The 13,163-nt window shown below is 36.3% G+C and overlaps 1 long non-coding RNA gene across 2 annotated transcripts in view; it reads left to right on the forward strand.

The window, feature by feature from the left end:
• Positions 1-3,420: 3,420 nt before the first annotated feature.
• The window catches only part of LOC107584288 (uncharacterized), a 68,829-nt gene continuing 59,086 nt past the window's right edge, over positions 3,421-13,163 (forward strand). For both annotated transcript variants that reach the window (XR_001609121.1, XR_001609122.1), the window contains exon 1: positions 3,421-3,589. This is a non-coding gene — a long non-coding RNA (uncharacterized lncRNA). The remainder of the gene's footprint in view (positions 3,590-13,163) is intronic.

Here is a 13,163-nt window from a genome sequence, read left to right on the forward strand (position 1 = left end):
GGTGATCCAGACATTACAAACATGCAATAATCACATTGCATGCCTGCAATACGCCATGTTTACATGAGGAGAAAAAAAAGAGATCAGATGGTTTGTCCGTGTCTCAAGAGCTGAGTGTTCCAGCAACTCGGTCTGAGTCATTATCTAGCATCATCGCGACTGATAGCGCAGGGTGTGAACCTAATGCCCTAGTCGAGTGTGAGCATGGATGCACACTGCAGCAAGAGGGTCTAGACATGGGCTCTGTGGGGGAGGAGTGTGAGACAGATGAGATGTCTCTGCCGGGAGGCTACATTGGGGGTGCTCAAGTGGATTGTTCAGCAGGGATGACTGCTGAAACCAATTAATTCTTTCTGGGTGCACTGGTTTGTGTCGGGAACGGGGAGGGGGCTCTCGAAAGATTTTGTGTTAATCTGTTTACATCCCCCAAATGAGAAAAAAGACAGGAAGCCGTTTTAATACCACAGTTGTGCAAAGTTAAGATATGAATGCATAAGTCTGTCAAGCAGACTTGGATGATGGATTGTGTTGGGGTGCCGGTTGCAAGCTCATGAATCCATGTTTCTTGCAATGTACTGACTTGTTATCTGGAGCCAGTGACAGGCAAAGTTTGAAGCTGTATGTGTTTGTGTGTATATATATACAGTATCTCACAGAAGTGAGTACACCCCTCACATTTTTGTAAATATTTTATTATATCTTTTCATGTGACAACACTGAAAAAATTATACTTTGCTACAATGTAAAGTAGTGAGAGTACAACTTGTATAACAGTGTAAATTAGTGAGTACACCCCTAAGTGAAAATGTCCAAATTGGGCCCAAAGTTTTATGCATCATCTTTAGAAGAAGCTTCCTTCTGGAACGACAGCCATGCAGACCAATTTGATGCGGTGTGCGGCGTATGGTCTGAGCACTGACAGGCTGACCCCCCACCCCATCAACCTTGCAGCAATGCTGGCAGCACTCATATGTCTATTTCCCAAACACAACTTATGGATATGACGTGCACATGCACTCAACTTCTTTGGTCGACCATGGCGAGGCCTGTTCAGAGTAGAACCTGTCCTGTTAAACCACTGTATGGTCTTGGCCACCGTGCTGCAGCTCAGTTTCAGGGTCTTGACAATCTTCTTATAGCCTGCGCCATCTTTATGTAGAGCAACGATTCTTTTTTTCAGATCCTCAGAGAGTTCTTTGCCATGAGGTGCCATGTTGAACTTCCAGTGACCAGTATGAGAGAGTGAGAGCGATAACACCAAATTTAACACACCTGCTCCCCATTCACACATGAGACCTTGTAACACTAATGAGTCACATGACACAGGGGAGAGAAAATGGCTAATTGGGCCCAATTTGGACATTTTCACTTAGGGGTGTACTCACTTTTGTGGCCAGAGATTTAGACATTAATGGCTGTGTGTTGAGTTATTTTGAGGGGACAGCAAATTTACAAGCTGTACACTCCCTACTTTACATTGTAGCAAAGTGTAATTTCTTCAGTGTTGTCACACGAAAAGATTTAATAAAATATTTACAAAAATGTGAGGGGTGTACTCACTTCTGTGAGATACTGTAGATGTATATATGTATGTATGTATAAACATGTATACATACATATATAGATACATACATACACACATACACAAATCTTGCATAATTACTTTAAATAAAAGGGATAATAAAAATTGCACATTGTTATTATATTTTATTATTATTAATTTTAGTACTACCCTGAAAAGCGATTTTACATAACATAAAACTTTTTCCAATATGATCAGTGTTGTACTTATTTTGCCTTCTGAGAAACATGTAAATATCTTCTGTAGCTTTTGAAGTAGAGTAATATATTAATAATAACCTCTTTATAAAGATATACACAGAGGCGGACAAAGTACTCAACTCCATTACTTGAGTGAAAGTACAGATACTGCTTGTCAAATATTACTCCATTACAAGTAAAAGTTGTAAAGACAGATTTTTACTTAAGTAAAAGTACAGAAGTACTTGCTTTTAAAAGTACTTAAGTACCAAAAGTAAATTTCCTTTTTTTATGTCAATGCACAAATGTTTTATTATTGTACGTAATACTTGCAATACCTTTGATGCAACTTACAATACATTACACCTGCTGAATACATTGACTAGCTTGTAGTATCTTTGGAATAAAGAGCTTTTAGAATGTTAAAAACCTATGGGGAAAAAAAATTAACACCCCTTTTTTTTAGAGAAGAAAGAAATCACCCACTGACTTTCAAAGCTGCTTACGACTTTCTACTTCGAGGACCTTCATAGAAATGTAGTGGAGTGAAAAGTACAATATTTGTCTTTCAAAAGTAGTGAAGTTAAAGTCATAAGTTCCCAGAAAAAATAATACTCAAGTAAAGTACAGATACTCAAAAAGTGTACTTAAGTACAATACTCAAGTAAATGTACTTAGTTACTGTCCGCCTCTGGATATACAATTATATAATTAATTATAAAAATAATAAGCGCCTGAAAACTTTCTTTTTTTCTAATCTCTTTTTAATGTATTATTTTGAAATGTGTGAATTAGTCTATTCAGGGCGGTACTAAATAATCTTTATTGCATTTATTATTATTATTTTATTTTATTTTTTTTACCATTTTGCAAGGTGAATGTACACAGTGTGTGTGTGTGTGTGTGTGTGTGTATATGCTTTATGTATTACATTAAATTAATTAAAAAGATCACACACACACAATATATAACTTTATAGCATTAACAGAAGGCAGCACAGATGGTTCAAATTAGTGCACTTAGCGAGATTAGTAATAGATATACAATTATATAATTAATTATAAAAATAATAAGCGCCTGAAAACTTTTGAAGTGAGTCTTTTTTTCTAATCTCTTTTTAATGTATTATTTTGAAATGTGTGAATTAGTCTATTCAGGGCGGTACTAAATAATCTTTATTGCATTTATTATTATTATTTTATTTTATTTTTTTTACCATTTTGCAAGGTGAATGTACACAGTGTGTGTGTGTGTGTGTGTATATGCTTTATGTATTACATTAAATTAATTAAAAAGATCACACACACACAATATATAACTTTATAGCATTAACAGAAGGCAGCACAGATGGTTCAAATTAGTGCACTTAGCGAGATTAGTAATATTTACACTTATCCACATACTATGGTTGGCACTACAGTCCAATAAGCTGTCATAAATTTATATTTATCTATATAACCACCCTAAAGCAATTTACTCAAAATCCAAGCCCTCAATACACTCAGTGACCTTAAATATATGCATTGATGTAGGCAGAAGGTGATTATTATTATTATTAAAAAAAAAACGTAGACAAATTTCACAAACGTCTGTAGGTGTAATTCCGTTAAGTGCATGGTATTGGACAAGGGGTGGGGTCATGGGGGAAAGGGGCGTGGTCAAGCGAGCTGTCTAGCACGTGCAGACAATGCACTATCATCAATACAAGCCAAACATCCGAGCGCTGAAAGTTTTGCGCTTTTGGATTATAACGACAAAACGGGATCACGCCTCAATGGACTTTCACGCGTTTTAGATAAAACTCTTCGTGGATAACTTCCTGACATAGGTAAACGATTTAGAATTATTGTAGCGGGAGTTTTGGTGCGTCTGCTCTCAAAGTTGAGCACAAAGGGGGAGTGGAGTATTCCTTTGTTCATCATGTTATGAACTGACTGCTCACAAACTTCACTTGGCCACGCGACAGTGGGATGAGAACATGATAACAGAATGGAATATCAGTAACTTACTGGATGACTTTTCATAAACCTGGCCTGATTGGGAATTTTATTTACTCATCACAATTAACACGTGGAATAATCAACAAAGAATGAACTCACGTTCATTTTGGTGCATCTGTCTTAAACCGTATAATCATATTAATTCGGGGTTTTAATAATTAGAAATCAGGTTAGTAATATAGTTTTTTTTATTTTATTAGATTAGCAGCAGGCAGGGATGGGCAGTATTTGAAATGCATGTATTTGAAATACAAAATACTATTTTGTTTTTAAATACCTTTTTGCATTTAAATACATTTAATCTTAGTATTTTTGTATTTTCAAAATACATAAGGTACTTTGCCAATCAACCTCCTTATTAGACTGCTGATTTCCTGCAGGGATGGGCAGTATTTCAAATACGTGTATTTTAAATACTATTTCGTATTTAAATACCTTTGGAAAAAGTCAAATGTAGTTTGTATTTAAATACATTTAATCTTAGTATTTGTGTGTACTTGTTGATCCAGGAAATCAGCAGTCTAATTAAGAGGTTGATTGGCAAAAAGTATTTTTGAATTTTGAATAGAATACAAAAATACTACGCTTAAATGTATTTAAACAAAATGCAAAATAGTATTTTGTATTTCAAATGCGTGTATTTGAAATACTGGCCATCCACGGCAACAGGTAGTTTCTCAGTAATTTTGTGTAGCAGTTCTGATTTTTTAAAGACAATTTGCGATGTATTTCTTTTTATGATTATGTTTTGATTTCTGGAATGATTCCCCCCCATTTAACTTGTCACAATAATTAAAATAACAAGGCAATCTATTTTTCGATTTATTTGTTATAATTGAAATATTCTTAAAGGTTATTATTTGAGCATGTATTGTAATTGTAATCAGGAAAAAATCTGAGAAAGGGGGACACGGGTCATTTAAATATAAATATGGTCACAAAGTGAGTTAGAGGATCAGAAGGTGCAATTTCAAGTTTAATTGCAGAGCAAATCTCTCATTGCTTAATAAAATACTGACCTTTAAGAGATTTTTTGGGATGTCTTCTTTTTCTTTTTTCCCCCTTCTGCAATCCCTTTTTAAACATCAGGATCATAAAAAAAAAAATCTGTATATGATAATGATTACAAGGTGTTCTTGGTACTTTCTAAAGTCATAAAATCCGTAGGTCACACTTGTTTAGTATTACAAAGAAGAAGATTGTTGTTTTCCTTTGTTCTTCCACCCATGAAGTATACAATAGATAGCTATTTTAATATTGATGGCACTGGGGCCTATGGACGCGTCACAATGAAAACAAGCTTTTCAGTTTAATAAGAAAAGAGTAATGTGCAATACAAAGAGAGCTGCAGTAGCCAGATAACCCTGAGAGAAAGAAAAGAGAAATAAAAGCAAGTGTTAAAAGCCTTTCTCTGAATTAACCTTACTTTTCTTGGACTTTCTTGCAATTCATTTTAACCGGCTGCTTTTTAAAGGACGTATGAAGTCCTCATATGTGCCCTAACCACATGATCCACTCAAATTTGACAACCAGAAAGTTGAATATGCATACTTCCATACTATACAGTAGATAAAAATAAAATAAAAACAGTATGTGAGAAGAACAGTATGTCCGAATTTCCAGTGTTAATAAAAAAAACAGGCAAAAAGTATGTTAATGTCCTACTACTGATGAAATTCTTAAGTGTTCATTCTGTAAACACTGTGGTACAAAACCTGTCACTGGGGTGGTACCTTTTCAAAAGTACTAATATGTACAATTTATGTGCTAATATGTACACTTCAGTTAATAAAATGTACCTTTAAGTGTACCTTTTGAAATGGTGCTGCTCCAGTGACGGCTTTTGTACCTTTTTTTTCTGAGAATGTATCCCATGAGGCCACGGGAGTGGGTTTTGTGAATGGCAGTGAAGCGCCTCAGCTGGTGCAATCACAACAACGCGAGTGATGTAGTACTTCTGGATTAAAAGCGTACTACACACATTCATATAGATCTTATTTAGCAGTAATTACTTATTCCAAAAAGTACCTACTCCAAGTGTATGCGATTTCAGATGCAGCCAAAGTGTCCAAATACGTTTTTTCCCCCCATCATGCATTGCATTTGTTCTCTGAGCAAACTGTTTAGAAGCCGTCTGGTGGGATTTAGTGCTGTGTTTGTGTGTGTGTACGTGTGTGTGAGAGCGCAACAGACGTGCTGTATTAATGTATGCCTGCTTAGAAAGGTTGCTACAGAGATAGCGGTGTTGCCTTGGGATGTTGAAATGTCTTGTTTTGACATGCCTTGTCTTCCATACTAAAAAAAAAAAAAGAAAATAGGAGAAAAAAGACATTGCAGGCATCAGAAGACAGCACAGCACAGCTAATTAGTCACTTTTGTGCGGGAAGCGTGGTGAGATGATGTCACCGGCAGTGAAGTAATTACTACCCATAAATCATAGTGTGTGAGAGGTAGTGGTAGAGAAGCGAATGCTGCTTTTGGCAGCTCTATTGTCTTGAACTCATGAGCCCACTTCTGTCTCTTAGTGGAAAGGTAAATAGACACCTTCTTGCTCGCAGACGTACTTTAGGATGAGGCAGATGAACGGTTTCCAGTGTAGCTCTGCATCTGTTCAGCACAAGGGTCTTTATTTCAGAAATTAAGTTCAGATTTCGGAGGTTTCCTGGAGTAAAAGCGCTCCGGCTGCACTGTGACATCAGGCATCATCCGCAGCATTCATTTTCTTCCCAGCATCACAGCGGTTGTTTTGGCACCCCCGTATGTTTTTAATAGTTTGGTATCTTAGGGCCTTGTCAAGATCTTGGTGGAGGCCTTTGAAATTAGACTGAGTTTCTGTCAGCGTATGCTTTGATTTACTTTCTCCCCGTCTATCTCTCTCCACGCGGCCAAGAAAGCCTGATGTTTTACTGTCCCGAAACTGAGTGCGAATTTGCTGACGGTGCTAAACCGTCGGGATGCGCAGGCTGCCCAGCCGCACCACTTCTGAAGTTCTCCTGCACTCTCATGTGACAAGCTGTCGGTTTATGACTGGGAGCAACTAGTATATGTTTGTATCATGTTTATGTGCAGTTTGAATGCGCACATACGCCAAAGGGTAGCTTTAGAGTCGATGCTTTGTTCTGCGAGAGTTTGTTATAAAGAGTTATGTTGTTTTGAAGTGGGGCTGCCCTGTGTTTCTCACACTTTTGTGCATTTTGAGAGCACATCTGGGTCTCCAAAGGTTTTTCAATGGAGTTGACAGGGTGTTGTGGTCTATTAAATGATTGTTTATCATGCAGGACCTAACTAGGGAGAAAAAGAAAGGAAGCAGTGACTGTTGTGGATTCTCCTCTCCTCTCTCTTCCCATCCTCTCTCATGCTTTCTCGTCAGAAAATCCCTTTATGGTTCAGATTGGCACACGACATGCACAGCCTCCTCTCCTCCTGCTCCTCTTGCCTGTTTTCCATTGCTGCTCCTCACTCACACCCTGTCACCTACATATTACTTCTGTTTTCTTGAATGTGTTCCTCTGCTATTCCCTTTTCCTTATTAGTCGACTCCTGTGGAAAATGTAATTTGAGCTGAATGAGATACATTTCTATGGTTTGGCACTTTGGCTGTTTTGTAGCTTGCGGGCTTGCGAGACTTCATACTTTTCTTCTCCTTTACAATTTCTAGCAATTAATTCAGCTTGAACGGCTGTATTTAATGTCTATACAAACCTTGTGCTGTACAAAACTGTACTTGGGTGTACTATCTATTTTTTATTTATTTTTTATAATCTCCATACTTTTTGTAAACATTTGATTACAAACAATGTATAAGTATAAGTCTGTCTTCATTCAAATTTTTACTTAATGTTTTAGTAATTAAATTTTTTTATGTTAGTAGTAGTTATTATTATTATTATTATTATTATTATTATTATTATCAAAGTTCATATAGCTTTCATTTATTTTATTTCAGTTTCAGTTTAGCAAGATAAAATAAATGAGAAATGTTGCCTTGCAATTAGCTGGAATATTTTATTTTATTTAAAGTTTATTTCAAGTAATACAAATTGGTTTTAGTTAACCATACACTATTAAAATTGTATTAAAAGTGTTTTATTTAATTTATTTAAAAGTATTAATAAATATATGTAAATATATATGTATGTATATTTGTTACTTTTTTTTGACTAATCGAATGGAATGTAATTTTTTGTAGAGTTTTTTTTCTCTTTGCAAAATGCATACATTGTAGGGCTATATAGACGATTGAATCTAAAATATGAGATGCGAGAGGGTGTGAATTACAGATAAACAGAAATGAAAAGACTTGGTGAAACCTTCTGTAGGTTCTGTTAGTACAGAGCACATCTGTGAAAGCAAACCTTCATCCTTGCACTTGAGGATGAAGGTCAATGTCCTGTGACAGTTGGAGATTGGCTTCGCTCACTGTGTGTGTGTTTAAGCTGTTCCACATGGTTCAGGGAAGATTGAATAATGCACTGAGGAGACCCAGTCACAGAGAGCCTTTCACATGGTGGAGAGAGACTAAAAGTCTTCACTGCAATCTAAACTCACAGTTTACAGTAATCATCTCTGAGTACAGTATTGACAAGGAACTGAGCCGCCTAAACTGGAAGGTGAGAGACATTTTCCTATGAGAAGATTTTAGTTAATGAGCGGTGGTTTCGAAAAGATGAGAAGACTCAGCACTCTGAGGCTGATTGTGAGAGTAAGATCTGAAACGAGAGCTTTGAGGTGGGCGGCACAAATGAGAGAGTGGCAGACCTTTGGAACATCTGCCAATGTGCCTGTGAATTATAGCATATTCATTAGAGCAAGTAGGCGGAGGGTGTTTCTACTGACAGTTCACAATCCGCAGGAGGTCGCGCCACTAGTGAGGGTGTGGATTGTTCAACACTCTTTCCTGACCTCATCCAGTCGGCTGGTGTGCGAGGCAGCTTAACCAAATGTGCATTATTTCTTAACATTAAGGAAGGTTAAATGGGGTCAGAGCATTAGTATGAGTTATAGTCATTACCTGGTTTGTTGGAAGCGTCCTGGTCGTGACATGCTAAGTCTCTGAGACTCTCTGGCCATTAAGAACCACATATCCGAGACTTATTACTCTTTCGTTTAGGGTCAGTGGAAAATCCTTGTCTTAGGACTTAAGCTATGTCATAAAGACAGTGGTGCAGCCCATGCATGCTCATGCACCAAATACCCCATGTACGCAGTATATGGCATACAACAACTTGAATGCACATATTCTATGATGAGCATGTTTTTAATATCTGAACAGCATCCCCAATGATATAATGAAGAAAAATTTAAAAGAAAAGAAAAGAAGAAAAAAAATGCCTTAATGGGATGGTTCACTCAAAAAATCTGAATTCACATATTTTACTCACCCTCATGTTGTTCCAAACCCATAAGACTTTGGTTAAAGTGCCCTATTATGGATTTTTGAAAATGACCTCAAGTCAATGAAAACTTCCTGCAAAGTTTTAAATCTGAATCATTGAAACGAGTCGTTTTTAAAATGAATCTCAAGCCAATCTTGAAGTCAACATGAAACATTAGCATATTGCCTGCCCACTTGTTGGTCTTTTCCATTGGTCTGAATGAAAATGCAACTTCATTCTTTGCCACTAGGTGCCGCTTTTGGAGCGTAAAATATCTGTTTCCCCGGTAACGCTGTACACAGAGCAGCACTGCGCTCACAAATGCTGCTTTATCAGGCATTACAGGCATGATGAAATGAAAATGAGCCCAATCGGACCAATCACCGCAGATTAGCGTCATGCAAAGGAGGGGTTTGGAAAAAATGAATAATTGAGCGAATCGAACCTTGCATGCATGTCAACCTATTGTTGGGGACTCCCAAAACCAAAATATGAACCTTTCATTACCCATAATAGGGGCTCTTTAATCTCTGAAACACAAATTAATATATTTTAATGAAACCTGAGATGTTTCTGTCACTGAATGTCCAGTGTTCTGTCGATTTGTGCTACCCTGTCAGATTTTGCTACCTCCCATTAAACCAGTGGGTAGTACAATTCGACAACGAAAAATGCTACCTGTAAAATTATGGTTTATTAACGTCTACACCTACCACAACCCTAAACCTACCCTTACAGTAATGCAAATACAGTAATTATGTGTTATATTCGCGGTTGTAGCTAGAAGGGATACAGCTACAGGAAACCAACAATAAATATTTTTTTCTACCTATTAGATGGTTTTATTAAAGTCTACACCTACCCCAACCCTAAACCTACCCTTACTGTAATGCAGATACATTAAATATTGCTGTTCAGCATGAGAAAAAGGACGCAATATTGATGTGCACATCCAGGGTAGGATAAAATGTCAGGATACCTGGTAACCAAAAATTAGAAAAACCAAAAAGGTCACAAAGGCATTGTGAAAAATTAATGAATTATGAAGAGATATTATTTAAAAATATAAATTTTTGTTTTGAAGATGAATCATAATCATGTGGGTTTGGAATGAGAGAGTAAATGATGAGAATTGTCATTTTTGGGTGAACTAATTCTTTGCTGGGCATGATGTTTCATAATATATTTAAATTAATGTTAATTATTATTATTATTAAACAGAACAGTTTTTAAACATAAAAATAGTGAATAAATTATAATTTCTCCAAACCAATTTTTGTTTCTCTAAATCTCAAAAAAAAAAAAAAATCTCATATAAATTGTATGTCAGAGCAATAAGTTGCTTAAACTATCAAACAATTTTACCTTTTTATGGCGAGGCTAGTTCAGGTTAAATGTCATGTGGTGCAACACCTGAAAATTATAGTAGAAAGATAAAAATATTAAAGAAAAATCTGAATTCCAAATATATTTTGTTTGTAAAAAAAAAAAAAAAAAATGCTTTTAACATTTTAAAAATTATGTAATGTATAAATAACTACTTAAATAAAACAGATGTATACACTCAAATGTGTACAATCTATAAGGCAAAAATGTTTTACTTGGTTACACTACATTTTTTAAAGTCAGTAAGTATATATATCTTAAAAATGTTATAAAAGATATTCAAAACCATATGAAATCAGCAGATCCCATAACATACTTTAATAGGACATTCAGTGTAAAATGACATATTAAAAAACAGGTCTGTTCCACATGTGGTGGATGGAAAAAATATGGGCCACATTCAACTGCAGTGTGAACGTTGCCTTAGCTGCTCTCTACTCATATAAAGTAATTAAGAATTTGTATGTGTAAAAGTACGTGCTAAAGCTGTCACTTGTGAAGTCCAATGCTTGTAGTGGTCTGTCAGTGGAGCCTTTTACTTTGGAAATAATGGTCTTAAGTTCTTAGCCTCTAATTCATTAGTGGCACCTAATACCTTCAGTTGCTTCATCAATATTCACTAATTGGTTTTAAAAGTTCTCATGGAGTCTGAGCTGGCAGTACTAGATGGAGTTGCTCTTCAGTCGGCTTTAACATTTGTATTCCTAATGCTGCAGTTCCAACGACTTCTCTTAGGATCTGAAGAGTGTTGGTGCCATTTACCCTTTTCACTTGTCTTTTTTAATTAATCCCTTTCTAGCCGTGGTGGGCCAAAGAGAATCCTGTCTCATTAAGTGTCTAAATTCATGTGGCAGACTTGTGCTTTTATAAAAGGTACCAATCAAGGGTGTTAGAGTGGCGCACTGTGCTTCTTTTATTATTAGCAACTAATGCATCACTGTTGGCTTTTCAGCACGGTGTGTAATGGCCAACTAACAGCCCATGTGCTCTGAAGTAAGTGCAGTCATAGCTGATTGCTTACTAGCTATGGGGGACAAACCCAGCTCTGCTTAAAACAAAGTTTACTTTAGCATTGATGAGGTTTGTGACCTCAAGGAACTCGGCCACACATTGAGTCTTAGATTCTCTGTGCTGTACCTTCAACCGTTTTGTACACAAAGTTTATTGTGTCCCTCTAGGCAACTATTTAGAGCTCAAAATGTGTCTTACTCAACCTGGACAAGTCCAGCATAGTCGTGTGACCTGATCTATGACAAATAATGAAATGTGGTGCTAGGCCATTAGTCATTTTGATGGAGTTTGTTAACGTTGTACTGTCTGTATTGGTGGTTTTCAGTCCTGGTCCTGGGGACTCTCAGCACTGCACACTTTGTATGTCTGTTATCTGACACACTCAGTCTGGTTTATGGAGATGTCTGCTAATAAGGTTATTGGAATCAGGTGTGTTAAATAAAGAAGACATAAAAAGTGCCTGTTTAAATTTGGTCACTTAATGTGTTTTTAGTGATTAAATATCTAATTTGTTGACCACATAAATGTGCCTCCCGCGAAATGGATATAAATCCAATCTTCAATTGCCGCACTCGACAATCAACAAATAAAATGACTTTTTGTTTGCATATACACTAAAACTATAACATTACCAATGATGTCTGGATTTTAAATGACAACATGACTGACAGCAGTTTAACTAATAACATGTACGACATGTTCAAGTGAAACTTTGAAAAGGTTTCATAAAATGGTAAACCTCACATTTCAGCCTTTAAATAAAGAAAAGGGTTAAGTGAAAATGTTTGTATTTTGTTTGCTCCATAAATAATTCTAGATACCTTATCTGAATTGTTTAAATGTGTAGAATCTACATAAGCTTGCTTTTCATCAACCGGGCAAAATTTACAGCAGGGCATGCAAATTCGTTCTGTTTTTTGGCCAAACAAAAACTGCACAAAAGCTGAATGTAAATGTAACGCCACATGCATATATGACATGTACAGTAGTCAACGTTTGAAGCGGATCAAAAAATGTCATCAAAGTTGTCCTAAAACAAGAACGCATTTTGGTTTTAGGTTTCAGTCATGTTAATGATGAAGTTTAGTCAAGTTATCTCTTCTAAATCATACTGTAGATTAGGGCTGCACGATTAATCGAATGCGATTGTCATGCGCATTTTGATAGTAATGATGAAGTTTAGTCAAGTTATCTCTTCTAAATCATACTGTAGATTAGGGCTGCACGATTAATTGAATGCGATTGTCATGCGCATTTTGATAGTAATGCCAGTTCTGTAATCAGCAGGAAATCATCATCACGTGCTTTCAGATGGAGCAGCATTTACTACACATAGCCGTAGTTCACTGACAAGTTACGCAAAAAAATCGCAGACGATTTTATTGCGCGATTCTAAAATCGAAGAAATAGTTTGCGATAATGACAGCTGTTTGCATAGCTTCTCAGTGAACTACGGCTCTGTGAAGTAAATGCTGCTCCATCAGAAAACATGTGAAAATACCACATTTAATAACACATTTTTACTCCAAACTCACTTCATAACGTCAGTCGAGTGTTTGAAATAAATCCTTCTGTGAGATGATGTGGCTTCTTACACAGAATAAGGCACACAACATATTTCATAGTGTTT

This window comes from Sinocyclocheilus grahami, unplaced genomic scaffold, assembly GCF_001515645.1.
Source record: "Sinocyclocheilus grahami isolate Dianchi unplaced genomic scaffold, SAMN03320097.WGS_v1.1 scaffold58.1, whole genome shotgun sequence".
Taxonomy (NCBI): domain Eukaryota; kingdom Metazoa; phylum Chordata; class Actinopteri; order Cypriniformes; family Cyprinidae; genus Sinocyclocheilus; species Sinocyclocheilus grahami.